The sequence below is a fragment of the Falco rusticolus genome, chromosome 10 (genome assembly GCF_015220075.1).
Source record: "Falco rusticolus isolate bFalRus1 chromosome 10, bFalRus1.pri, whole genome shotgun sequence".
Taxonomy (NCBI): Eukaryota; Metazoa; Chordata; class Aves; order Falconiformes; family Falconidae; genus Falco; species Falco rusticolus.
In genome coordinates, this window is record NC_051196.1 from 32,515,135 (window position 1) to 32,540,448 (window position 25,314).

The 25,314-nt window shown below is 49.7% G+C and overlaps 1 protein-coding gene across 3 annotated transcripts in view; it reads left to right on the forward strand.

Moving 5' to 3' along the window:
• The first annotated feature begins 546 nt into the window (after nt 1-546).
• ZHX3 (zinc fingers and homeoboxes 3) overlaps nt 547-25,314 on the forward strand; it is a 50,401-nt gene continuing 25,633 nt past the window's right edge. For all 3 annotated transcript variants that reach the window (XM_037402543.1, XM_037402542.1, XM_037402545.1), the window contains exons 1-2: nt 547-608; nt 19,266-19,372. The gene's annotated coding sequence lies outside the window, so the exon portion shown is untranslated. The remainder of the gene's footprint in view (nt 609-19,265; nt 19,373-25,314) is intronic.

Here is a 25,314-nt window from a genome sequence, read left to right on the forward strand (position 1 = left end):
CACAGCCGGTGCCCGGTGCCCACACAGACGGTTCCCTGTGCCCGGTGCCTGCACAGCCGTCCCAGCACCGCCCGGTGCCCGCACAACCACGCCTGCACAGCCGGTGCCCAGTGCCCGCACAGCCGTCTCAGAACCGCCCGGTGCCCTGTGCCCGCACAGCCGGTGCCCGGCGCCCGCACAGCCGTCCCAGCACAGCCAGTGTCCGGTGCCCGGTGCCCGGCACCCGCACAGCCGTCCCAGCACAGCCAGTGTCCGGTGCCCGGTGCCCGCACCGCCGTCCCAGCACCGCCCGGTGCCCGGTGCCCGCGCGCGCCGCCCCGCCGCCGGCTGAATGGCGCGCAAGCGCGCGCACCGCCCCGGTCCGGCTCCGGTGACGTCACCCCCCGCCCCCCCCAGCCCGGCGATGGAGCCTGGCTAATGCCGGTGTGTGTCGCGCCCGCCCGCCCCGCGCTCCCCCCGCCCCCCGCCGATGCCTGGGCTCGGCGGCGCCCGCCCGGCCGCCCCGCTGCGCCGCCCGCCCCGCCCGCCCCGCGCTCGCCGCCGGGGCCGGGGCCTCCGCCGGACCGCGCCGAGCCGAGCCGCCACGGCGGCCCGGGGACCTGCCGCGGGTGAGTGCCCAGCGCCCGGGGAGGGTCCCGCGCCCCCCGCTTCGCCTCGCCGCCGCGGTCCCGCCCGCGCCCCTCGCCCGCCCCGCCGTCCCGCCGAGCCCGGGCAGGTGCGGGGCCCACCCGGGGGTCGGGACACGCGTGTTGTCCGTGTGTCCGTGCCCCCGCGCCGCCGCCCAGCCCTGCCGCCGGCCGGGGAGCCGGTGGGCTGCGCTGCCCTTCGCTGCGGGCGGCTTGCCAGCGATTAAAATTTCAATTAAGATAAATTCAATTAAAAATGGTCCGGCCCGGCCGCGCCGGGAGCTCTGCGTGGGGCTGCCCGGGACCCGGCCGCCTCTCCCGCGGGCCGGTCTCGGGTGGATTTTTCCTTTACCCTGGGTCTTTGGGGAAGGAGAGCTCCTTTCTCCAGCCCTCGCTGGCCGCTGGCTAGGGGGAGGCTGGCCCCACTCGTGTCACCGGGGGGTTGGTCACGGGTGGGTCGTGGGGGGTTTCGTGGCTCCCGGTGTTGTAGGGGTGGTGGGTTTGGGTGCCTGGCCTTGGGGCAGAGCGGGGTGCGAGCAGGCGGCCGCTCCCCCTCGGCGCAGGTGGGGACACCGGCTGCTGCGAAGTGACGTGCCCGGGGCCGCGCAGGGACTCTGTGGCGGAGCCGGGACCGAGCCCCACGTCGCTCCGTCCTGGTTTCCCGTGGGACGCTCCCCGCCCTGGCTGGGGCCGCGGTGCCACCTCGGGCTGCCGGGGTAAAGTCCTGCCCGGCTGTGCCGGCTCCGTCAGGGCTCCGGGCGCGGGGCCAGGGCCGAGGCCGCGGTGGGGAGCGGCTGGGGAGGGGGACGCGGGCGGGGGGCGCCGTGCACCCCTCGGGCATCGCCTGCGTGGGCGGCCGGCTGGCCGGGCGGGTGGTGGCACGGCTCGGCTGGGGGCTCTGAACTCGGTCCTCTGGTTCAGGGCGTGCTGAGCCCGCGCCCTCACAACTCAAGCCATACGGTTTTTCCAAGGGCTCCTCTTCTATTCGGGTACCAAGGTGGGAAGGTTTTGGGGGAGAGGCAGCTGATGGGTCTGCCTGGGCCCACCGACGTACCGAGGAGGGGGAAAAACCCCCATGTAGAAATGCTTTTTGAGCTGTTTTCCCACTTCTGCTCTAAGGCTCTGCCCGGCCGTGGGCTCCCCCTCGGCAGCAGGGAGGGTTTTGCTGCCCTTCTCCCGGAGCACCTACTCTGGCTGCAGCCCCCTGCCCAGGGTCACAGCATCCTGAGGAACGGTTCCCCACAGGTGGGAAGCCAGAATAAGCTGTTCCAGAAAAACGAAGTAAACTTCTGAACTAATTTCTCTTGAAGAGATGAGGAGAAAAACAAAACCAAACCCACCCAGAAGATCAGAAGCATTTTATTTACTGTAGAAGAAAACAGCAATTTAATGATAACTTCTATTAACTAGGTTGGGTCTGTGACCTTGATGTGTTTTACAACTCGGGATGCGTAGCTGAGAAGAGGGAGCAGACTGTTGCAGTCTGTTTATTGTTTCCTCTTAGTTCATCCCAGCAACTCGCAGCACACGTATGCCCACACAGTTTCGGAGTCCTGACCCACCTTTGGGGGTGGGAAAGAGGAGGCTGTTGGATTGCATTTTGCTTCAGATACAGCCTAATCTGTAGCTTGTGTTAATTGTATTATAGATGGGTTGGGGTTTAGCATAGGTTTTCCTGACAGGGCTCAGCCTCCGCAATTCTTGCTACCGTAAGAAAGCCGTAGTAACTTGAAGCCCCAAAGTCACTCGCAGGAGCACATCTCTATCAATACAATCCTTGTTGCAAAGCCAAGCAAAACCAGCCCCGTGGGGGCTGCTGGCTTTCATCAGGGAAATGCAAGGACCGATGCAGGCAGTGCTGACAGCCTGGAGCGGGGAAGTCTGGAGCAGGTGAGCTGGGCTGGTAGTAAGAGCCATCTGGGTTGTTGTCATCTGGGGGGGAGGTTTAAACTGCAGTATGCTTCTGGTTCTCCTTTATACAAATGTGTCCCCTTGCTCTGCAGGAAGGTTTTCCTTCTATTTAGACCTCCTCTTCCTCCTCTCCAAAAATGTGGTGCTCTTGTGTATGCAAGCTTTATCATCCGCCTCGGTTACTATGGTGTTACTATGTAAAAGCAGCTCATCTCCTAGCTCCTGACAGTATCTACAACTTGGGTTTACAAGGCCAACCGGGGGACGCGGGTCTGCGTCCATCCCTTGTCAAGCCTTTCCCTGTCTGTGCGGTGGGACGGGTCCGGAGGCAGCATCGTTTGCAGGGCAGGGCCGTGGCTCGGTCCCATGGGAGCCTCCTCCGGGTTACCGGGCACGAGGACCCGGTGCTCCATGCGAGGCTGTCACACAGGTCCCTTGCTGTTTTGGAATGTGAGGCGGGGTCCTGGGCAGTGGGGAACCCTGCAAGACCCGCTCCTGTTACCCACTGCGGGGACAGGGCTGCCGGCTCCCAGCTGAACACAGGGCATTAGCTCCCCCAGAAAACTGGTGGGAGCAGAAATGAATAGTTGAGGATCTGTGGAAATCTGTGCAAACAAAAGGCAGAAGGTGGGAGCAGACATGTCCCACCACACCACTGTCCTGCTCAACCCCCCCGGCTTGTGCAAGCAAACCTGCATGGGCTAGCATGTCGCTGCCCACGGGCCCTTTGCTTCCCATCTCCTGATAATGTGGCAATATTTTTATTATTTTGTCTTTTTCGACCTGATTTGTGTGTAAAAAAGCATGAGGGAGATTCATCCCGTGGAGGGGTCCTTGGTTTGCTCATGGTTAATGTAAGTTGCTGTCACCTTTGTTCTTGCGTGGAGCTGCCACCTCCCTGCCATAGAGAGATTTGCTTGGAGGAGCCGGAGCCCCACGCCAGGTCCAGGTGCCCCCACCCTGCTTGTCCTAAGGATGTTTTGCCCCGTGCAGATTCCGAATCACTCTGAGGTGCCTCTCTCTTTGCGTGAGCGAAATAGGAGCCCAGGGTGATTATGTTTGTAGCTTCGGCACCTGTTCCAGGTGGAAGGAGCCTAGACCTGCTAAGGAGGCTAACTGGGAGAAGATCCTGCTTGCTGGTCTTTGTGCTGAAGGTCTGCAGCATCTCTCCCTCTTGCAGCTGTGCTGGGTTTTCTGCTTTGTTGAGTAGGCGAGGGGTGATGTTTCTAATTAAAAAGAAAAAAAAAAACCCTCTTGTACTTCTCCCCTTTGTTTGTTTGTTTTTCCTCTCTTCCCCCCCCCCCCCCCCCCCCCCGAACAAATATTCTAAATAACAATGCTTAAAATGAAAGCTAAGTGAGTTTGCGTGAAGTGAAGTCACTGGAGAAGCCCTGGTCGGATGAGGACTGCGGTGGAGTTAGAGGAGCTGGTGATGACACATGGCACAAGAGCGGAGCCGGAGCAGTTGGGTTGTCACCAGATGCAGTCGCAGCCATGGCTCATCCCCGCGTGGAGGGTGTGCTCGAGCCTTTCAAAGGCTTCGTGGTTTCTCCTCCCTCTCCCCTTTCAGAACAACACTGTGTGAGGGTGCCCGGTCCTTTTCATACATGTGTCATCAGGGGACATTTAACTGAACTCCTTTTTTATCTGTGTGCTCTCTGCTCCTTATTCCTATTTATTTTTAACTTTTTTTAGAAATAGAAAAATTGGAGGATGAACCTTCTAAACTGTACGTTCAGTTGCAGTGATGGCTTTTGTCATGTCCTCCTACTGAAGGCGAGTGCTGCCCTCGCCACTCCAGCCAGGCCCCCCATGTGTTTTAGCACTTGGCAGGGGAAAAAAAATGAAATAAAATAGCATGGTGTTAAGGTTGCAAAAGTTTCCATTATAGCTCCACCCAAACGCTCCTGCTCAGTAATGCTCAGAAAATTCGGACTGGGTGATGGGGCTTCCCTGCCTGCTGGGCGGCTCAAGGGGAAGGGGAAGAGCTTTTGTGGTTTTTTTTTCTTTTAATGCAGACATGCTCGAGAGGGTCACGTCAGGAGTAGGGTGGGGAGTGAGCCCTGGCATGTGGCCGGCAGAATGTCCTTAATAAAGAGCCTGGGTGGGACAGGTTTAAATAGCGTGCACTTAAAAAATCACTGAGGCAAGAGGCAGATGAATCAGTTGAAAGGGGCTTCCAGCAAGGCGAGGTGGCTCTCTGCTATGTGCATTGGTGTCTTTCAACTCTTCCTCTCCTAAATAGGTGCCTTGATGTTGTTTTCAGGCTGACTTTTTGGTCCTACTGGCGTAAAGGAGATCAGTTTGCTCCGTGAGAAGGATGGGAAGGGAGCTCGTTGCACCTGGAGCCCAGCTTGGCGTGCGGGATGCTTGCGCATGCTCTGCTCTCATGCTTCGATAAATAAAGAGGTTTTCATGGAACTTATAAAAACTTCTCTTTTGGAAATAGGTCAAGCAAATATTTATTTCCCTAAGGTGTCATGCCAGTACTGCACAAATACTTGACTGGGTAGTCATTTTATTTTTCCCTGCTTTGTTTCTTTTTAAGCATATTCTGTGTTTTTTTTCCAGTGGCGTAGACACGCACATTAATAATTGTATGTAATCGGTCTCTCTTTCCATCTGGAATTTGTGCATCTCCTATGGGCTCATGCTCTAAATCAGAAGCTGTGACACTTTTTTTCTTTATATCCAGGTGCTTATCAGAAAGCTGGGGAGATATTTTTTTGTTCTCCTGAGGAGTTCAGGTCAGCAGTGGGATCGAAACAACCTAAATCAATTTAAAAATGAAATTCCCAGAATACACCAAGTCTTAACAAAGTGGTCATACTGGTCGTTCGCTATCCTGTCCTGCAGCCCCAGCCATGGTGTTGCTGGTGTCCCTCTGGAAAGTAAGTCCAGCGGTTGGGTTGTCCCACAGAAGGAGAGCGTGGTTCCTGCCGAAAGCTTTGCCTTGCCGTCTGATGGATCTTGTTCTTCTGTCTTGCCCAAATAAGAATGGTCAGTATCCGCCTTGAAAGAGGGATTGAAACTTCTTGTCTGTATTTAAAATGGTAAAAATAAAGACTTTCATTTAAGAGGACCAAAATTAGGCTTGAGGTCCTGGATACTTGATCCTGTAGCTCTTCATCTCCAGATCTCCTCAGTGTAGGAGTAACAAGGGTCTTTGCTATGGCACACTGGAGTACTTGGAGCATGCTTGGTGTAAGAGGATGCTCGAGATGAGGGTGTCTTGGATGCTTTCTGATTTGTAGCATATTTAATGAACTGAAGCCTTGGGTGTGTGTGTTAAGGATCCAACCATATCGCTGACTCCTGTGCTTGTGCTCAGGGCAGGTTTCAATGGCTGGAGACCTTCCTGGTGGTTCCAGGTCCTGCCCTGGGACACCAATAGCACAAGGACCATTTCAGCCTCTGATGCCAGCTGATGCACTGGGCTTTCTCTTGCCGCCTGCGTTGTGCCTTCTGGCTCTGGTCACCCTGGTAGAGGTGGTCACCTCTAAAGCAGCACCTCGAGCGCAGTGCTCGGTAGCTTTGGAGACCTTGAAGGGTTGGATGTGACACCAATGGGGCTTCTTGATGTGTGTTTTTTCACAGCCCTGGCAAGACGGGTGCATTTGCTCTTTGCATTAAGGTTAATTGGCTCTTAACATGCGTTCCTAGTTGTAGGGTGGTCATTAGAGAGTGACAAGTTATCCTGGATCGTGTGCAGGAGGTTATGTGAGCCTGTTGTGTGTTGTGCTTTGGTTTGTTAAGCAGGATATAAAAACACATTCCTTTTCTGAAATGTATCCTGCTCTTTCTTTCTTTCTTTGCTAGGAATCATTTCCATGTCGGAAATATTTAAGACAAGGGGAGTGTCTGCTTTAGAGAGGCAGAGCTAATTTAAAACCAAAAATCTGGGCGCAGCCCCCCTCACCCGTGCTAGCAGAGGGGAAGCAGACTTGTGGTCTGGCCTTGGAGCAAGCAGATGAATGTGAATATTTCATTAAGACCATAATCCACCTGTTAGGCTCCGCTCCTCCGGTCATGTGTGTACCGTGAAGTGCAGCGAATATTTTAAATAGCAGCCTGCACTCCCTGCTCCAGTGTCTGGCATTTTCATGTTGCTTTGCAGGCAGGAAAGATGGAAACGGAGCGTGATGTAGCAACCACGGCAGGTTTGCAGGTCCTTTGCTTTTAGCTTTTTCCCCTCTGTTGTTGGTGTTTGTTTCAGTGGTGTGGTGTCGCCCAGCTCGCCCAGCCAGGATTTGCAGTGCTGAGCCGTGTTTGCTCTGCCACGTGCCGGCACTGTTTCTGGAGGTTGGAAATTTGGCCCTGGCCATCATGGTAGTGCTTATAAAAGCACTGGAAATGAAGGTGCTTTGGAGGAGGCATCCTCGGAGCCAGTATACTGGGGTTAACTGTGCAGAGCCCTCTCCTGTGGATAGTCACTGCTGTGTCCACCCGCACCTAACCCTTTGCCGAGCTCCATTTGCTGCTCCGTGCTCTCCTAATTTTGCCAGCATCCTCTTCTTGCCGGGCTGCCTGTCTGGATCGCAGCAAGCCCCTGATCCCCTTCTGCCTTAATTTAGGAGTGCTGGCTCGGCCGCCCCCCAGCCCTTAGGAGGTTGGTGGTTTCCCGGGCAGATGCCCACATGCCCCCCACGGGGACCCTGCTTCTCGGGGGATGCGCTCCCCAGCATCCAGCCTGGAGCTGGGCTCCTCCAGCCTCCCTGTCCGGGGGGGGCTGCAGCTCTGGCTGTGCCTGCCTGCACCAAAACTCCTGCTTGTGGCAGGGAAAGCTGAAGACAGCTGCCTGTCCTGCCCACCCGGGGGATCGCTTGGGCTGAGCTGGGTCTCTGGGGGTACCTGTGATGGTGGCAAAATAAACCACAGCACGAGCAACCCCGGTACCCTGCCTGGCCTCGCTGCCAGCCTGTGCCGCTGCTTTGTTAAGCCTGTTCTTCAGATGTGATTTTTCAATCGTATTTTCTGCTCTGGGAATTCCTGCATGTTTTCTGGGGTGGTGTTGATTCCCTTCGGCATTGCAGGATATTTGCTTTTCTCGTCACCTTCCGAGGAGGCCTCAGAGCAGCTTGTGGGTGCCCAGCAGTGGGTGGGGAGCAGGAGACTGGGCTGTTTAAAGAAACTTTAAGGCTTTGACACTCCTACTTTGATCTCTGGCACGTAGGTTAGGTTTTGGTGGTGTTGGTTTTATTTTTTTTCTTTTTTGTTTTTTTTTTTTTTTAATTGTAGTTTTCATGGGCCAGTTGGAGAGCTGAGAGGGTGGGGGGTGAGAAGGAGCCCTTGCTTTCAGGGGTGACCACCAAACAAACAGCCCTGCAGGGCCAACACAAAGTCCTTTGTGTGCTCAGAGCCCTGCTGTTGATGGTACTGGCATATGTGCTTGCCCAGGTGAAGTGAGTAAATAAGTAGTAAGTGAAATAAGTAGTATTTGAGAGTCACATAGCAAAATTAGGGATCTCTTGCGCTGGGTACCTCTGAAAGACGGTCTCCGTCAGGGACTTACACTTGGCTGGTAGACCTGATAGCTGGAGAAAGTGGTTCTTGCCAGCGGGCGTTGTGGATTGCTGTTGCTCTGTCCCTCACACTCTTCTGGGGTGGGGACAAAGCCACCCAAGTCCATCAGAGCTGCTGACAGGACAGGGGCCAGGATGGCACGCATGTGCCATCGCCACCTCTGCTCCCTGCTCTGGCGGACCCCAGCTCCCACCGCAGCACAGGCGTTCCAGTGTGGCTGGAGCCCTGGGCTTGGGAATGGGGCCTTATTGCCCACCTGTGGGCAGGTTTTCCTTCTTAATTAGAAATGTGGGCCAAGTGGAGGAGGGTACGGTCAGTGTGAGGCAGTGGAGGATGGGATGAACAACAGAGGTATTGATGTACGTGGAAGGGTTGCATTGCCTTCCCAAAATGTCTGCTCCTGAGACGTTGCTGCTCTGCCCCTTAACGCTCAGAAACGCTGCGTCGTGCGTCTGTGCTGCCAGGGTTGAGTTTTTCAGGTCCTTGTAGGCATGAGACTTGGAAGAAAATAAAAAAAAATGTTGCATTTAAAATGTCATTGATTTCTTTCATTTTTTTTTTTTGTATTTTTCTTGTAATTTAATCAATTCCCTACTGTGTTGTAAATTCCAAATGTGAATGGGAAATAATCCCACCAGTACAATAATTAGCATGTAACCAGCAGATGAAGAAAACCCAGACTGCTGAGCTGATTGGTGAATGCTGACTATTTTCCGAATTAATTTCAATAATCACATCTCCCATTTAAAAAGAAGGCAGGGCAGGGAGGAAGTCTTAAATTTCCCTCAAGCTCAATGTAGCAAAAAATGGTATGTGCAGTGTAGCTGTTCTCCATGTGATTATAAAAAAGAGATGAGGGAGGTTCTTGAAACTGAATTTAGATACAAAGTATTGTATTGCTAATTTTGCAACTGAAAAGCCACTGAAATTGAGCTTCTTGGGGGGAGGGGGATGTAGCGGGGTGGAGAATAGAAATTGTAAGTCAAATATCTGTAATTTTTTGTAGGTGTGTGACAGTAAATAGTCTAGTGGAAGAGGAACATATTCCCTTGCAGTGGTGCTTTGCTTCAGGATGCAAAAATAAGCCCACTGGAGGCTGTTAATAGTGAAATTTGTTTCTGTGTTTACCGAGCATCCATTCAGCTCCCAAATAGGTTCTTGTTGTGCTTTGAAGGGATGGATGGAAGTCAGCATTTGGGAAGGGGTGACTTCAGAGCATGCCAGAGCTGGGCACCCTCTTACCACAGGGATCTGCGGATGTTTTCTGCCCTGCCTTCCTCCACTGCTTTTTTTGGGCCAGTTCTGCCCCAAAGGTGGGTGGTTGGAGAAATCCCCTCTCTGCCGTGATGCCTCCATGGTGTCATGTCCAGACAGCACCGGGAAAGGTCACCTCTGCAGAGCTGTACCTGGCAGCTGGTGTAATTATGCACCTGAATTCACATTCACTATTAGCGGAGATGATTTTATCTCCTAATGATGTTTTTCCCCTCCTAGAGCAGCTTTGGTCATCTAGCCATGGCCACCTTGCCCTCAGGGCTTATTTTTCCAGCAGGAAAGCACAGATGCTGCTGCTACCAGGTGTTGAACCAGAGCATCACTTCAGAGATGCTTTTTCGTTCTAGTTTAGACTTAATTTCAGCAACATTTACTAAGTTGTGGTATAGCTCGGTGCTTGTAGGCCTAAAACTACTTTAGAAATGCAGAGGATGGTCTGCTGTAGCCCTGACCCTACAAGTATTGCATACGAGCTACCACACTGTGCTGCAAAGGCGAGAAATCCCGGTGCGTTTGATGGAGCAATCTTTTTATGAAGGTGTTTGCAGGATTTGGGCAGCTGAAGGTGCCTGCAATGTGAAATGTTCACTGTGGCGTGAAGCTGGTGATCTGATGTGCCCCCTGTTTTTGGCTGCCCAGGGTCACCCCATGGTGTGACAGCCAGGAGGGAGACCAGGTCCCAGAGAGCATCCCTGGTGTGTGGCTCTCTGCTCTTCTCCCTCCCAAAGGCTCAGGGTATGGTGACGTTGTCAGATGTTATTTAAAAAAAAAGTCAGGCCAGTCCAAGTGCTTTGAAATGGTATTTATTATTTTATAAATTCAAGCCCAGCACTCTGTGGGAAGGTATGCAAGCAGATCGCTACGGTATTTTCTTTGCATATTTTCCTCATATTAGAGACAGTCTCGAAGAAGTATCACATTGTTTCATTTCCCCTCCACACTTCATGTTTTTCTAAAAATAAAAGCTAATGTCAACAATCCTACAATAACGAATGACTGAACGTGCACGTCCTGCACCCGATTAAATTTTTTTTTTTTTGGTGAAAAGCAAGATTTAGCTGGTATCACATTTTTATCCATAGTTCATAATACGTCTTTTAAAGCACCTCACTGATGGCTTTTTCTTTTTGCCTTTTTAAAATGACATTAATCAAGCTAGAGGCTGAAAACATTCTTGCAAAGCAGAGACCAAGTAAAGTCACTTGAGGTGAGTAAACAAGTTGGCTTTTTTTTTTTTTTTTTTTTTAAGTGAAAGCCAAATGTCCGGCTGCTGCTACGTGTGTTAAGGGTACCTTAAATACAGGGTGTCCTTCAGTGCTGACAGACATCCCAAACACCTTTTATAATAAACCTCTAATTATAGCTTAGCGACTCCATAGGTTCTCTGGATTAACTTGGGAATATTGCACTGGAAACCAGGGAGAATATTTATATTTTCTGCAACTGATGGGTGATCCGGTTTTAGAGCTGGACCCGGTGAGCATGGTGTTTAGTGATGTATTTATAGAGGAATACAGAGCTGTGCTTGCTGCTGCATAATACAATGTTGGGGTTAAACTCTGCATTTTGGGAAATACTTCCCAAATGCGTTGGTGTGGATTCCCAAATCCAGACTCCAGCTGAGCTGGTTGGAAAAAGGTTTGGCTGGTGGCCAGCTCCTGTAGCCCATCACTATCTCCTGACATCTGACACTTGGATCAAAGCCCAGCACTCAGAACTAGGGACTTCAGTGAAAATCTTGGCTTTTTAAAGAAAAAAAGACCTCTGGAGCATCGCAGTGACTGAGAAAAGCTGGAGAATGGGAATTCTTGGGCAGAGAGGGGTAGGGAGGTGCCCTCTTCTTACCACCCCGCGTTAGCCTGGTTATTTCCCAGTGTCCCAGACTGAAAGCCAGTGTTGTGGTGTTCGGGGCTTGACTTATGGTTTTAGAAGTTGGCATGGCTGATACTGGCAAGTTGATTCTTTTCTCCTCTGTTTATTTGTTTCTTCCCCCCTTCATTTTAATACTGTCTCCTGGGAGATTCCAGCTGAAATCTATTCATTGCCGAGATGTTTCTTTTCCCTTGTGCCATGGATGCTGGGTCCAGTTTGGCTGCGGTTTTTGCTTCTGGCACAGATGAGAAGAGCAGCAAGACAGAAGAGCTATGCTTGCTGCTGGGTGTGTGTGCATACATCCTTGTAAAGATACCCTATAGATGTCACACACTTGTTGTGGGCTCAGTCCCGCTTCCACAGAAACAGCAATGCTCTCCATCCATATCACCGGGGCTTGTCCTCCTCCATCAGGACCTGTGCATCCCCTGGGCTTTGATGGACCTGCCTTGCTGCACTGCTGAATCAGTGAGGGGGTTTATTTCCATTTATATTTCCCTTACAAGCTTATGTTAGAGGTTTGTGAGACAGCTGATCTGATCTGACGCTGAGGGATAACAGCAGAAAGCTTGCTGCTAGCTCAGAAGCTCTCGGAGAGGTCTGGACGTACTAAGGGATAGGGAGAGACCGCAGGGGCAAGGAGAGGGAGATGGGGGGTGAGGGAGAGCAGAGCAAGACCTCCTGTTTGGGTTTTTTTTGCCAGGGTTAAGTGACTAGATCATGGACACGTACCCTGTCTAGGCAAGCAAAGCATCTGTGTTCAGCCGAGCTCCAAAGCTTCCAGCCCCGCAGGAGCTCCATGGCCCTGCTCCCATGCGTGTAGTTGAGCACTGGCTGCGAGTGCAGCGGCGCTGGGGACAGCCGCTCTCTCCCCTGCCTTTGCAAAAAACGTTGGTTCTGATCATGCTTCCAGGGCTGAAGTTCACAGTGTTGTTACCCCCAGAAATATTCAGAAGTCACCAGTGAGACACTGCAAAATCCTGAAGCTGGACCAAATCAGGTGATAATCCAGCAAAGGTTCCTTCTGCTTGGACATCAGTTCTTGAAAGTCTGGATCACGTTGCACTCCTGCTTGAGAGTGTTTTTCCAGAATTGTGTCTAGACACTTACTGTTTTGTTCCCCCCGCCCGAAATCTGAGGTTCTCATGACCCCAAGAGCTGAACCCTCTCCTAGCTGATACTCCCAGCAAGAGCATCTTTTCTCTCTTTAAATATGTTGAAGCTTATGATAAAATTGTGAGGCTTTGGCAATGCCAGTTTGGGTGCTCTCTGTGTGCCAAACCCTGCTGAATACATCTTTTATCAGAGATTTGTAACAGTAGCTGTTGGAGGGGGGAGCTTCACGGGAGAAGTGCCTTCAGAAGAATGCTTTTATAAAGGAACACTGTCCTGCAAAAAAAAAAAAAAAAAAAGTGCCTTGCAGGCAAAAAAAACCCTCAAGCCCAACATTTTTGTGTTCACGTTGTAAAATTTGCCCATTAATTTGGGTGAATAAGGTTTTGCTTCCATTTCTAGACAATTTTGTCCTCTTTGTATGAACAAGAACTATTGTGCTCCAGGCATTTTCTTTGGGGGAAAAAAGACATTTAGGTTCTGACTAAAAAATGCCAAAATCCTTGTTTTGTGTAACTCTCCCCAGGCTGAGCCCTGGCCAGGTCCCTGCAGGAACGGGGATCGGGACCTGGCTGGTAGTTTGCTCAGACAGGGCTTGTTTGTAGTAGGAAGAGCAAGCTGGGAAGACCAAAGATGGGTCCATTCATCTGTTCCGCCTCAGGAAGAAGGAAAGTTTAGGGAGAAGAGAAGGCAGTAGGATTTCTGAGCAGCAAATGTAGTGATAAAGGAGGATGTATAGCCTCTGGGAGGGGGCTGGGGTGTGCTCAGCTCTTATATCTGCTCTGGGTCCCACAGACCTTCCCTTGCGTCCACTGTTGAGTTGAGCAGTTTCTGGTCTCTGCAAGAGCCGGGTATTTCTCAACGACAGAAATGTGAAGCTTGTCCTCCCACACATTTGCCTTGCAATTAAAAATGATTTTCCTTTAAAAAAAAAGGATTTTTTGTGGAACACCTGCTTTAAAATTACGCTGGCATCTGAAAGTGTTTTGGCTGCTGTGTTGCAGCCAACACCTAAGGATGCTCCTGCTGTGAGCATCCTCTCCAAGGAGGAGGAGCATGGTGCTTTGCTCCGTTTTCAGTTTTGGTTTGGATTGTCATACACTGTTCTTAAGTAGCCATTTACTCTTTTCCCCATCTCTTTGGTACAGAAGCAAGAGAATAAAACATTAAAAGAGAAATGTGCATATAATCCCTTGAAAATTGACAGAGGAATTTGGCAGTGGTTGCAGCCTGTGAATGTAATACATAGTATTTTATTATTTTTTTAAAATCATTAGATTTCAAGCTGACAATTTAAATGACAAATCACCCTAAAAAGATATTGTAGACAGTGTAAAAACTGTCAATGTGTTTTTTCTTTGCTAACTGTGGAGTCTGCAAGGTCCATGCAGAAAAAAAATAAAAGGTTCCTTTGGCTTTAGCCGAGCTGCATGTGGAAGCTGAGGGCAGTGAGGTCCCTCCTATTAATAATTTGTATTATAATAGTGTAGCCACTGCTGGCTCCCAGGCTTTTTTATACCTGGGTTAATGGCAGTGCTGCCTGCTGCAGTGTGCCCAGGGGGACTTCTTTGCCAAAGGAAATTTTATTTTTGGAAAAAACTTATTTTTGCTTTTGTTGTCCCCTCGGTCCCACAAACTGTGAGTGGGACCAGTAACTGCAGCTGGTTGTAAAAGAGGCTGGAGATGAGGGCAGAGGCACTGTTCAGATACATTATTGAGTGTATTGACTGTTTAGATACGTTATTGAGCATGGAAGGCAGATCCCAGGGGACTGGCAGAGCCCCCCCATCCCAGAATATCCCAGCTCACAGCAGGAGCTGGAGCTAACGATGCAAAACCCTCCAGGCAGTGCTGGAACGGAGCTGCAGCTTCCCACGTCCTGCAGGATGCTGTAGGCTCGAGATTTTTGGATGAAAGGGAAACCAGTGCTATTCTATTTCAGCCAAACTGGATAATCACAGATGATCAGAGCCCTGTTAAGCCTTGTATAAAACATGTAACAAAGTGATGATTTCTGCTCTCAAATAATAGATAGTAAAATTTAGATATTTGTATCCCTGTGGTCCTCAAAGCATCCTTGTGGGCAGTGAAATGAAAATGTGTGGGAGTCTGCTCTGTGTTTCCTTTTCTTGGAGCAAGAAGTTGACCATCATTTGCTGAGCTTTAATGCTCGATGCTGTACATACCTCTTGGTTTTTTGTTTTTTTTTAAATCCAGCCTGGATAGGATTTAAAATTTTTAAAAATTTGCAATAGGAATTTTTATCTTAACAAGAATATTCCATAATTCCTTCTCTTTGTGATGGAAAAGATGATGAAGGTAGGTGTGAATTAGACCATGTGTCTATCTGCTTGTAAATTGTTGGCGATTAGGCGTAAAAGTCATCTCTCCTTTTATCTCTCCTGAAAATAAACATGCCGCAGTGGAGAGGTGTGTGGTGCAGAAGGCTGGGGGAAGGTGTCCTCTCCTGGTTCTGGCAGGAGGAGGTCCAGAAACCCTGGCCTGAGTAAGGCCGAGTTCTTTGGGATTGAGGGAGGAAATCTTCAGGTGCCTAAAAGGGAAGGTGGTGTTTGCTTTCTGCATTCACAGGTAGGGCAAGAGGTCACAGTCCTAAAACTGTGGAGAAAAAAAAAAGTTCAGATTAAATATTGGGCAATACTTTCCTAAAAGTAACAACTGGATTTGATGGTCTGAAGAGCTTGTGGAGCATCAGTTGTTGGAAGATGAAAAAGGCTTGGAAATATCTTTCTAATATTTCTTGATGCTCATTCTTGCACGGTGCAGGTGCAGTTTATTCTCCTGCAAGTGGGAGTTGTCTTGATGCTTTCCTGTCCTCTCTTCCTACAGCACTGGCATGGAGTGGTGAGGTTAGGAAGGGTTGTTCTCAGTCTAAAATAAGCAAGAGATGACAAATGATGTTCTGGGGCTTAAATTTTCAGGCACTTAAAAAGATTGAAGTGACTAAAGATAATATAAGTTTGCATGCCTCTCTACAAAAGCAGATGTTGGCTAGAAATATTTTATGCTCTTTGATTCTAAAATTGGATGTTATGGACGCTAAATTGTATGACTTTTGTCTCTCAATGATACAGCCTTTCCAGGACACTGGTTCACTTGAGTTGGAGGAGACAGAAGGGGTGTGAGTGATGTTGCCTTTAGTGTAGCTGTTTCTCTTCGAAGAAATATCAGTAAAGACAAGTTCCCCGCTCTGTGTAAATACTGGAGAAATAGAAACGGCCACTTTAGAGATCCTGAATGGTAACTTGTCAGTCCTTTAATTGTACCTTGGGAAGGAGAACCTTTTTAAATCGGCATCCCGCACGCAGCAGAGCTCGCAGGGCTGGACAGTCTCTGCTGGGCCGTCTCATGAGGTCCCACGTGGCTGAGAAGTGTTTCCTCCCCACGCATCCTTTGCAGGTCAGGACTGTGTTCTGCAGCATCCTCTGCACCCTTTTTCCTCCAAGAGCCTTATCAAAGACACCAGCGTGATGCCAACGTCCCTTTTTTCCCTATAGGGAACAACCATTTCATAGTCAAGCAGGGAGCAGGTCTGTGCTATGGATTTGCAAACAAGGTGCAAAATCTCAAGCCAAGTAAGAGTTGGTTCTTCCTTGGCCACAGCTGTGCGTCACTGCACATCACCTCTTTTGTTAGATCCACACAAATCAACTCAGATCTCAAGGTACAAATGAGCTTTCTGCTCCTTGCTAGATAAAACAATCCATTTCAAGACCGTCCATTAATGAGAGCTGCTAAATCATAATCATTGGAAACTGGTCTGCGATGCTCACTGAAGGCAACAGAAAGACTTGTTTTATTGTGGGTGATGGGACATGGAGCGGCACGGTGAGGAAACCTTACCGTGTTCTTGGTCTTGGGGGCAGAAGGTCCCATGGACCACAGGAGGGGCCACACAGGCACTGCAGGAAGGTGCCCATCTCTGCCAAAGCTGGGGTCTTGCAGAGTGCCTGCATGGCTGAGCTACTTCCCAGTCCTGGGACCAGCAAGAAAAGACGAAGCATCCCCCGAAGCATCCCCCTTTGGGGACCAGGGAATTGTTTTCATCATCTTCTGCGTTGTTTTGCTTTTCCTCAGCCCGCCCTGCAGCGGGGCAGAGTGCTGAGAGCTGAGCTTGGGGTTGCCTTGTCTGCTTGTGTGAGTGTCAGACTGAAGCAGCCTTTGCTCTGCAAGGAGGCTTTGTTCTGGGGCAGCCTTGTTCCCTTTCCAGCCACTTCAAAAAAAAAAAAAGCAAACAAAAACCCAAAAGAAACAAACAAAAGAGAGGGAGAAGAGAGCTAACAACTGTTAAAAAAATAAATAAATCTGGGATGGGGTTGCCAGGTGAAAGGAGAAACAGAATAGTCTCTATTCTTGACACTTTGTAGTGGTTTTGACTTTTAAGCGTATAGACCCTCAGTGGGTCCCTGCACAGGGATGCTGCCGGGATGCAGATGTTCCTCCCTCCCTTTGCACAAGCCTGCTGTCCCAGCTGGTCCACGCATTACGATTTTAAACCCCCAGGTATATGAGGATGACTTATTCTCTGTGTCGAGACTGTATTTGGGGGATATATTCTCCGTCCTTGAGCTGTTTGCAGGTTTTGAGCCACTCAGTCAAGCCCAAGGAAGCCCCAAGACTTGGAAAGGATGGCAGTGGGGTGGTAATGACCATCAGTGGCTCTGGCAGACAGTGGAAATCTCTGAGGTAGAAGGACCCAATGCTGGGATTTTAATATCTGAAAGAAGTTAGTGGGGGGAAAAGCATGCCTTGGTCGTCCTTGTTGCTGTTCCAGTTTCCGTGATAAGCAGTTGAACTGTTTGCGTGTGCTGCTTGGAGGAAAGCCCAACCCCTGCCCCCCTGCTCCAGCTCTCTCCTATATTATTGTACTTGAAGCAGCAACTTCAGGCATTCAAGGAGGAGTTGTCAAGGTAATAGTGGTGCACGGTGCCAGGTTGCAGGGGTTTTGCTCTGTATTTCAGACGAAGGTTTTGGGAAACTCAGATTTTTCTCTGCCTCCAGCTTAAGTTTCTATTTAAACCACCTTTAATTTCAGGGAGCGCGAGGCCGCTCAGACTGCTGTGGTCAAGGTCGCTCTCCTTAATTTAGGTACTCCAAGAGTCACGAAATCTTGTCTGTTAAAGTTAGGCATATGTTGGATCCCTGAAGGAGTGTGTGAATGATATTAAACCTACTGTAGCAGAGAGCTTGTATAATAAAGGGAGAGAGACAGTGGTGTTATTGAAGGAGAAATGGCAGATAAGCAGCCAGGGCCATGCTGTTATCACTTCGTTTGGGAGATGGTAGTGTTGTGCAAGTCATTACAGGACATTTACACAAATTTCTGGAATAAAAACCCACTCCATCAGCAGTCTAATATTTGTTTCTTATTAGATGTTAAACATTTTCTGGCATAGAAAAGGTTGTCACCTGTTATGTCAAGGTCCCAGTGTTCAACACTGGGATGTTTCCAAGCATGTTGAAACCCAGTTGGTTCAGAATAAGCCTCTTCATTTTAGGGTTGGGAAGGGGGGAAGAAAAGCAAAGAAAAATAAAAAGCTGTGGCATCTAGCAGGAATTTAAAGCATCTTTTTCTTGTTCTCTGAACTCTTGTGATTTACCAGCCTTGGGGCTGAATTTTCCCCCAGTTTTGTGCTCACTTTGCGTTTTCTGTGAATTAAATTGGGAAAATAATGTACAGCAAATAACACACAGCAAGCAGCACTGCAGGTCTGGGGGAAGCTTTGTCCAAGGGCGGCTCTGCAGCAGGGAGCATTGGGACACCTGAGTTGTTTTTTTTTTAAAAAAAAATCCACTCCTGTTGGGGTTCGGTTTGTGTGGTTACAGCCAGAGTGGAAGCTTCTTGTCTGCAGGAGTTTGGATGGGGTCGGGGGGCACCGTCCCGAGCTGTAATGCATCTGTGCTAGTTGTCTGGTGAAATCACTCCATGCCATTAATTTACGTATTTATTTTAATTAAAGGAACTCACCGGTTGCGTGCGAAGTGTATGGTCAGCAGGATCCAACCTGAGCAGCAGATCAGCAGGGCTTTGGCAGGGGACTTCAGGGGACAGGAGCACGCACGCTGGCTGACGCACAGAGGCGCTTGGGATGTGTCGCTGGGGGAGGAGACCCTATCACTGGCCATGCTTGGGCAGGAGCAGAAAACAAGCGTAAATTTTCCTTTACTCAGGAATCACAACATAATTTTCCTGTTTTTCATCCTTATGAGCTCTGGCTCACCTTTTTCCAGGGTGACTCTCTGTTTTTCAGTATGCTGTTTTCTCCCCCTGTCTGAACTTAATCCCAGAAATCCACTTGGCTGGTTATCCCTTTAGATGGTTAAGTTTAGAAATTATGAAATACATCAGGGTGGCTCTGCTGCTTCTCCGGGGATGAGGGAATGGGGACTGCACGGCAGCAGAGGAAAATAAAGGGGAGAGAGGAAGCCCACAGCTACAAGCAAAGCGGCAGGTTATATATAGCTGCAGGCTGTGGCAGTGTCGGTCAGGGTGCTGTGATTGCTTCTCTAAATATGTTCTTGGCCAGCTGAGATCTCCAGTCCCGTTAACGAACCGAGCCCATGAGCAGTGGCCGAGAGCCGGGGAGCAGCGTCCCTGCTTTCCAGCATGCCGCAGGCTGGGAGTTTTTTACTTCTGCTGGTAGATTTATGAGAGCAGCACAGCTGAGTGCTTGGTGATTAACTCTGTGAACTTGGTTAACTTCCGATACATGATATTTTTGCTAATTGAGTGGAAAAAAAATAATCTGACGTGTGTTTTGGGGTGCTTCAGTGAGGATGTGCTGTGGGAGCACGGTGGGGTGGACAGCTGGGAGACACCTTCAAGTGATCAGTATTTTATGTATACTTTTAGTCTTTACTAACCAAGGATTGCCTTCTCCTTTGGAGGTACAGCAGTAATTTTTGGTGTAACGTCTTCTCTTCCAGCCCTGAATCCCGGCACAGCTGAAGCGACTGCAGGCACTTTAAAGATGCACGCAAGCACGGAGGAAGAACTGGAGAAGGAGAGGCTGAGGACGTGGTCCCCTGTGCAGGTAAGTCGCCACTGCCACGTCGGGCTCCATGTGTGATATGGACCGTGCACCTTTCTGTCTCGGGTAGCCTGGGCAGGGAAATGTGCCCTATTTCAGTGTATTGCAGGATTCTCCTATGAAGGCTGTTCTAGCCTGCTGGCTGAAATAAGCGATCCTGCAATGGTTTGCTCCATTAACCTTTGAGCCCTGCTTTGCTCCGTGGTCAGTACAGGTCTTGGGTTATGCTCCCAGCTGTCCCTAAGAAGGAGCAGATCTTTTGCCTCTGAATGTCACACCTTGGACGGGACAGAGTTCAGATGTCCTGTGCATTTGTACTCTTTTTCCTGGCTGGTGCTCCTCTGTGCTAGACCACTGATGTTGGTTTTTTTTTTCCCCACCTCTAGGAAACCATATAACTTAATAAATATTTATCTGTCTCATGGTGTGGATGAGGGGTCAGGGAAGCGATGCATTTTCTCCTTGGCTTCAGCCAATAGAAGAAGTGTGCTTGGAAATAACACTCTGGTTTTCCATTACACTGTTCCAGAATTTTGAAGGAGAAATTGGGTCTCATACCAGAGCAAAGCCATCTCATTTGTAAGAAATGAGGTTTTTTAGTTGAGCATTAGTGTGCAGGCTGGTGGGGAATTCATTCACCCAATTCACAGCTGTGTGACAAATGACAGTGTCCCTGTGGAAATGGGGATTTTCAAACCCTAGAGTGATTTCTACCCAGCTTGTGCCATGCCTGGAGACTGCTTGTTTCTAGACTTTATTAAATAATCAGCATCAGGACTACCACAACTGGACTGATGCTGTTTACTGCAGCTTTCCTGACACACTTCCAGCTCTGCAGGCTAAATCCAGCCTGTTAAACTGGTAGGAATAAACTAATGGACCCTGCTGTAGCACGTGATGTGCTGGGATCCACGTGCACCCTCAGCCTCCTGAGAGCTGTCCTCCTTGAAGTTGCCTCAGTTAATTGCATACTAGGTGGGTCCTCAAATTCCTTATGGCAGTAATCTTGCAAATGCAGTGAAAACTGTTGCTCTTGGGGTTGTCTTACCATTATAGATGGAGAATTAAGCAGGAGGAAGAGGTTAAAGCTTTTGTAGTTTCACTCTGCCTTGGTAAACAAGGTCAGGGTCTCTTGGGAGGGAGAGTAGGGGGAAGGGAATTAAATTTTATATCCCTTGGTATTTGCCACTGAAAGATAGTAATAATGCGTTTGGATGCTTTGTGTGGAAGGTCACTGGGTAAGTGGGGAGGATTCCTTTGTGTTACATCTGCAGAAAATAATGTCGTTTATTACTGAAGGGCTTGCACCCAGAGACAGACTGTGGCATTGTAGCACCATGTGTCATCCTGCCTGTGTGCTTGCGGTCCTGCGCTGGCACACGGGGGGGTTCCGATATCTTCTTAGGGAGCTTTAAGAACCAAACTCAGGATCTCTGCTCTAGGACTTGGCCCCTTTCTCTCCACTCCTCCATTCCCCCCACCCTTCTCTGGTGTCCTCTCCCTCCCAATTAATTTGTTTTTAAAATGATTGTGCTATTGTGTGCATCAATATGCACATAGCCTGTCTTGTTTTTTCTCTTGGACTGAAAGTGCAAAGCAAATCTGTTTATGGTTTTGGTGAGCTAATTCTTCCCCACCCTAGATTTTTAAATAGACTTTTTCTTTACCAAGCTTGCAGAGCTTGCAGGACCTATTGGAGTAATGGGAAAAATATGTTGTGTGCTAACGTTCCTTTTTTGTAAAACTTTGTTTACAACACCCTATTCCTAGCAGTGCATTTGGGAAGTGCATATCTGGATGCTGAAGCAAGTAGAAGACTTTGAAATAGGAAAATGGGAATTTAATGTGTTCAAGGAGGAAATGTTTTGAGTTTCCAACTTTTGGCAGTTGGATTGTGAAGCATAATCTAGTGAGCTGTGCTGAGTTGTCCCTTCAATTATTTAACTTCTCCTGCAAATCCCAGTTCTCAGGCTTGGCTGTTCCCTGGGCTGCCTGTTGCCTTCAAACAGGCTCCTCCAAAGCAGCCGTCGGTTCAGACCTTGCAGACGAAGGTAAGAGCAGCGAGGAGTGCTCTTGGCCTGTAAATAGTCTGTTGGCTTCAGGTCTCAGTATGTCACTGGTGTGTTGGAAACATTATTTTTACCTCTTGATCTCATCCTTCCTACGAATCAATCTCAAACCTGTCTGTTTAGGTTAACAACCTTGTCTGCATCCTTGCAGGGGTTTGCAGAGTACGGTTCTGCTCTGTGCACAGCATTTTCACCAGGGCGTTTTGGCTGCTGGGAGGCAGAGCTTGGCTCAACTACGGGAGCACTAGAAAAACCCCACGGACACCAGTGTCTGTGATGTCCGGTTGGTGGCTTGGCTCCCAGCACTATAGCCTGCCCGCCCCACTGCTGCACCTCCTCTCCTCAACACCTGGTTGTTATTTGTTTCTACTGTAAACTAAACGATGAGCTGCTTGTGACTGGCCACAGGGTGGGAGCTCTGCGTGGAGGTGGCCAGTACATGTGCAAATGCACTTCCAGGCCAAGCTTTGTAGAGCAGATGTGGGCTTGGCTGAGGTCTCTGGGTACTCCTGAAACATAAATAAGCAGGAGTAGGATTTCAAAGCTAAGCAAATTTTTGATATCATGCCTCTTCAGCTGTGTGTTTAGGGTCCAAGGATCTGGAGGCCCATGGTTGCTAGTTTGATCTTGTTGCTAATAACTGACTGGAGGTGCTTCTGCTGAACTGGTTCTTGCAGGGGGCTGAGGGGTTCATCCTGGTCAGATGGCATGGCATTAATGAAGACGGAACCCATGGTGTGAAACGCATAGGGTGCTTTCATAAAACTGGGTGCTCTGCATGAAATCCCCAGTTCCAGCTCCAGCATTGAACGTGCTCCTCACTGGGGTTTAGGGTCACGTGTTGCAGAGTGACAGCAAGGTCTTCTGGTGGGTAACTTGAAAGTGAAATGGGCTAGGGCATGGTTATCGTGCTCCTGTGGCCGTCATCAGCTATTCCACCAACAGCTGCCTCTGCTCTGCCAGTAAAGAGATGGGGGAAAGATAGATTCAATTTCCCCACCCCGAGAGACAAATTTTTACTGAGAGCAAATGTTCACCTGCAAATCTGCAGCAGAGCACAAAGTAAAGAATTCCCCACCTGAAGGCTTTGCAAAGCAGAATCGTCCTTTATCCATGTAACTTGGTAGTGCTGGGTTTTTTTCTGTAACAGAGTCTTAGTGGAGGTGAAGTTCTCTCTTTCTGTTCTTTTTCTTCTCTCTTCCCGTTGAGCTGATGGAGTTTGGTGCTCCCCAGGAAGGTGATGGTTGGGGATTAGCACTGAAGAGGGCTCATCGTTCCCCAGGCAGGTGGCCGTAGCCCTGAGCATGGAGCTGTGAAGCTGTTTTGAGAACTGACCAAAGGGATCTACCTCTGTTTTCATTTTCATATCTCCCCAGTCAGGATGTGTAACTAAAGTTTTCCCCACTTGCAGCTCAGACACAGTTGTCCTGAGGCAACCCCCCTCATCCCTCCCTCCCTACTCTTATCTCTTATTGACCTGTCTGCTGGGGACATGTATACAGTATCAGTGTGACAAATTAAATTGCTTGTACCCAGAAAGATGTGGCCACTGGATGCTTAAATGCTGCATAAACTTCTTGGCTAGACCTGCACTAACTGTTTTGACTCCCTCCTGTGCAGGCTGCATTGTATTGCTTGAAAGGCAAATTCCATCCTGCGTGGCCCTTTCCAAACCTATTGCCCAACACTTTCACTATTTGTCATCAGCTGAAAATTATCTGAGCACTGTAGATACCCACGGACATGGTTTGATTGTCTGTTGTATTAAAAATTGCATCTGTCTGCTGGAAGGATTTGTTTTGCAGTTCCTGTTTCCATGTGCATGGGCTTCTCCCATGCTGGAGGTCAGAGGGGTTTGGGGCACAGAGTGATGCTGCAGCCTGGGCTCTGCTGTTCCTCGTGGCTCTGTGAGCAAGATGAGCTGTCCCCCAGGAAGGCACCGGGGTATGTGGGGAGGTGGCACTGCTGGGGCTCCAACAGTGGCTGTCCCCACCCCGCAGACTTGCAGGAGCAGCCAGCCTGGATGCTGCTGAGATGCCTTCAACCAGCCCTGCCTGGTAGGGCTGCGCTGAGGGTATAGAAGGCTCCAGCGAAGGCCATTTCTAGTTTCTGTAGATGGACTGGGGTATGCTGAGAGACGCTGTACGCAGATTCCTTTAGGACGGAATAGAGCTGTGTCCGTGGCCCATGAAAGCGCGGATAAAGTCCATTTGGTTGTTTTTGCAGCAACACAAACTGATTGCGTGCCAGGTTCAAGGAGAGGCCTCGGGTGAAGGGAAAAAGGCTTTTTGATGTTTGGCTCAGTGCTAAGGCTGCAATATTCTGTTTCATCCATAAGTATTTATGAATGAAGATGCAAATCCAAGGTGAAACTGGGGAACTGGTAAGCTCTCACTGGAGGCCACCCTTCAAAACAAAGCGATTAATGCGGAGGTAAAACACCTTCTTATCTCCCAGCTTGATCTGCAGCCTTATAAGCGCTTTGGTGGTTCAGCTGTCTGCAGTGCTTAGGGAGTTGTCTGTTCCAGCACACTGAATGTGCTGCAAGTTTTAATTTATTTTACTTCCAAAACAACCCTTTGAGCTTGTTGGGCTGGAAGGGAAACTCGTAATAATTCTCTGTGCCAGTGTATTTCAGCATAATCTCCTGGCAGCGCTTTTGTCTGCAAACTGGGAGGGTTTCTGACTAAAGGTGACCCATTAAAAGGATGATCTCTGTTAAATAACTAGACTGGGGACTTACAAGTCCTGGGTTCAATTACTTGCTTTCTATAAGCTTCCTGTGACCTTGGGCGAGTTATTTGCAATTGCTGCGTGCCTCATTTCCCTTTCTGTAACACACTGGTGACAGCATTTCCCTTCCAGCCAGGAGCTGTGGCAGTGGGAGGGCGGTCCGTACCCTTTTCCATAACTGGTGTGTGAAGAACCTGGATGGAGTAGAAAGCATGACCATCTTACAGGCCTTTCTTCTGTTCTCCTGGGGAAAATGGAACAGGATGATCGTTGAAATGGTTTTATAGGTGAGATCCTGGGGCTCCCTGCCCGACTGCAGGTGTACACCAGCGAGGTCATTAGCTGCTCCTTGAGCTGAGAAGCCTTCCTTAGTGCTGCTTTCAGTTCTTTAGCTTCAAATTGATGGTCAGTTGGGGTAGAGCAGGTTTCTGGTGTTTCTTTGGCCTCAGCATAAAGTTTTCCTTTATTGTAGTATTCTGTGTTTGCGCCTGTGCTGCCTTTCTGCTTTAAACCTGGGTGGGTGCTAGGGAGTGGTGATGGCTTTGTGAGGAAAGATGCTGGCATGTGGTGCTGCTCCCCACTTCAGCGTGCAGACGTACCTCGGGCAGATTGTTTCATCCCTCCTTGCTCCTGTTCCCCCTTTCCAGTGGGGGTAGCAGTGCTGACCACCCCTTTTACCCCTTCCTAAGGGTCAAGAGAGGCTTTCCAGCGCCCCTGAAACATGCTAAAACCTCCTGGTTGGGAAGGCAGACAACAGGGGGGGGAGCAGGGGCCTTGCTGGCTCCCACATTGTGCCGTGAAGATTCCTTGCCATTCCCAAGGGATAAGCCCATGGGAAGCCTCCACATGATGGCCACATCCAGGCAGCGCAGGAGCTGCCTCCAGTTGCCTGCATTTTGGGTGCAGCGGAGCTGCAGGAGGAGTGATGCTGAACCTCCTTCATCCAATGGCATGCAGCCCCTCTTCCCTCTGTAGAGCCTGACGGTCTGGGGTGGATCTGGGAGAGCTGCTGGCCTGAGACCGCCCCCCCCCCCTCCCCGTATCGGTGACTGAGCTCCAGCCAGTGTGGGATGCTGGGATTGAGTGGATGGAAATGAGCATCTTTGAGACGTGGCGGAAAATTTGGCCTCGTGTTTGTGGGTG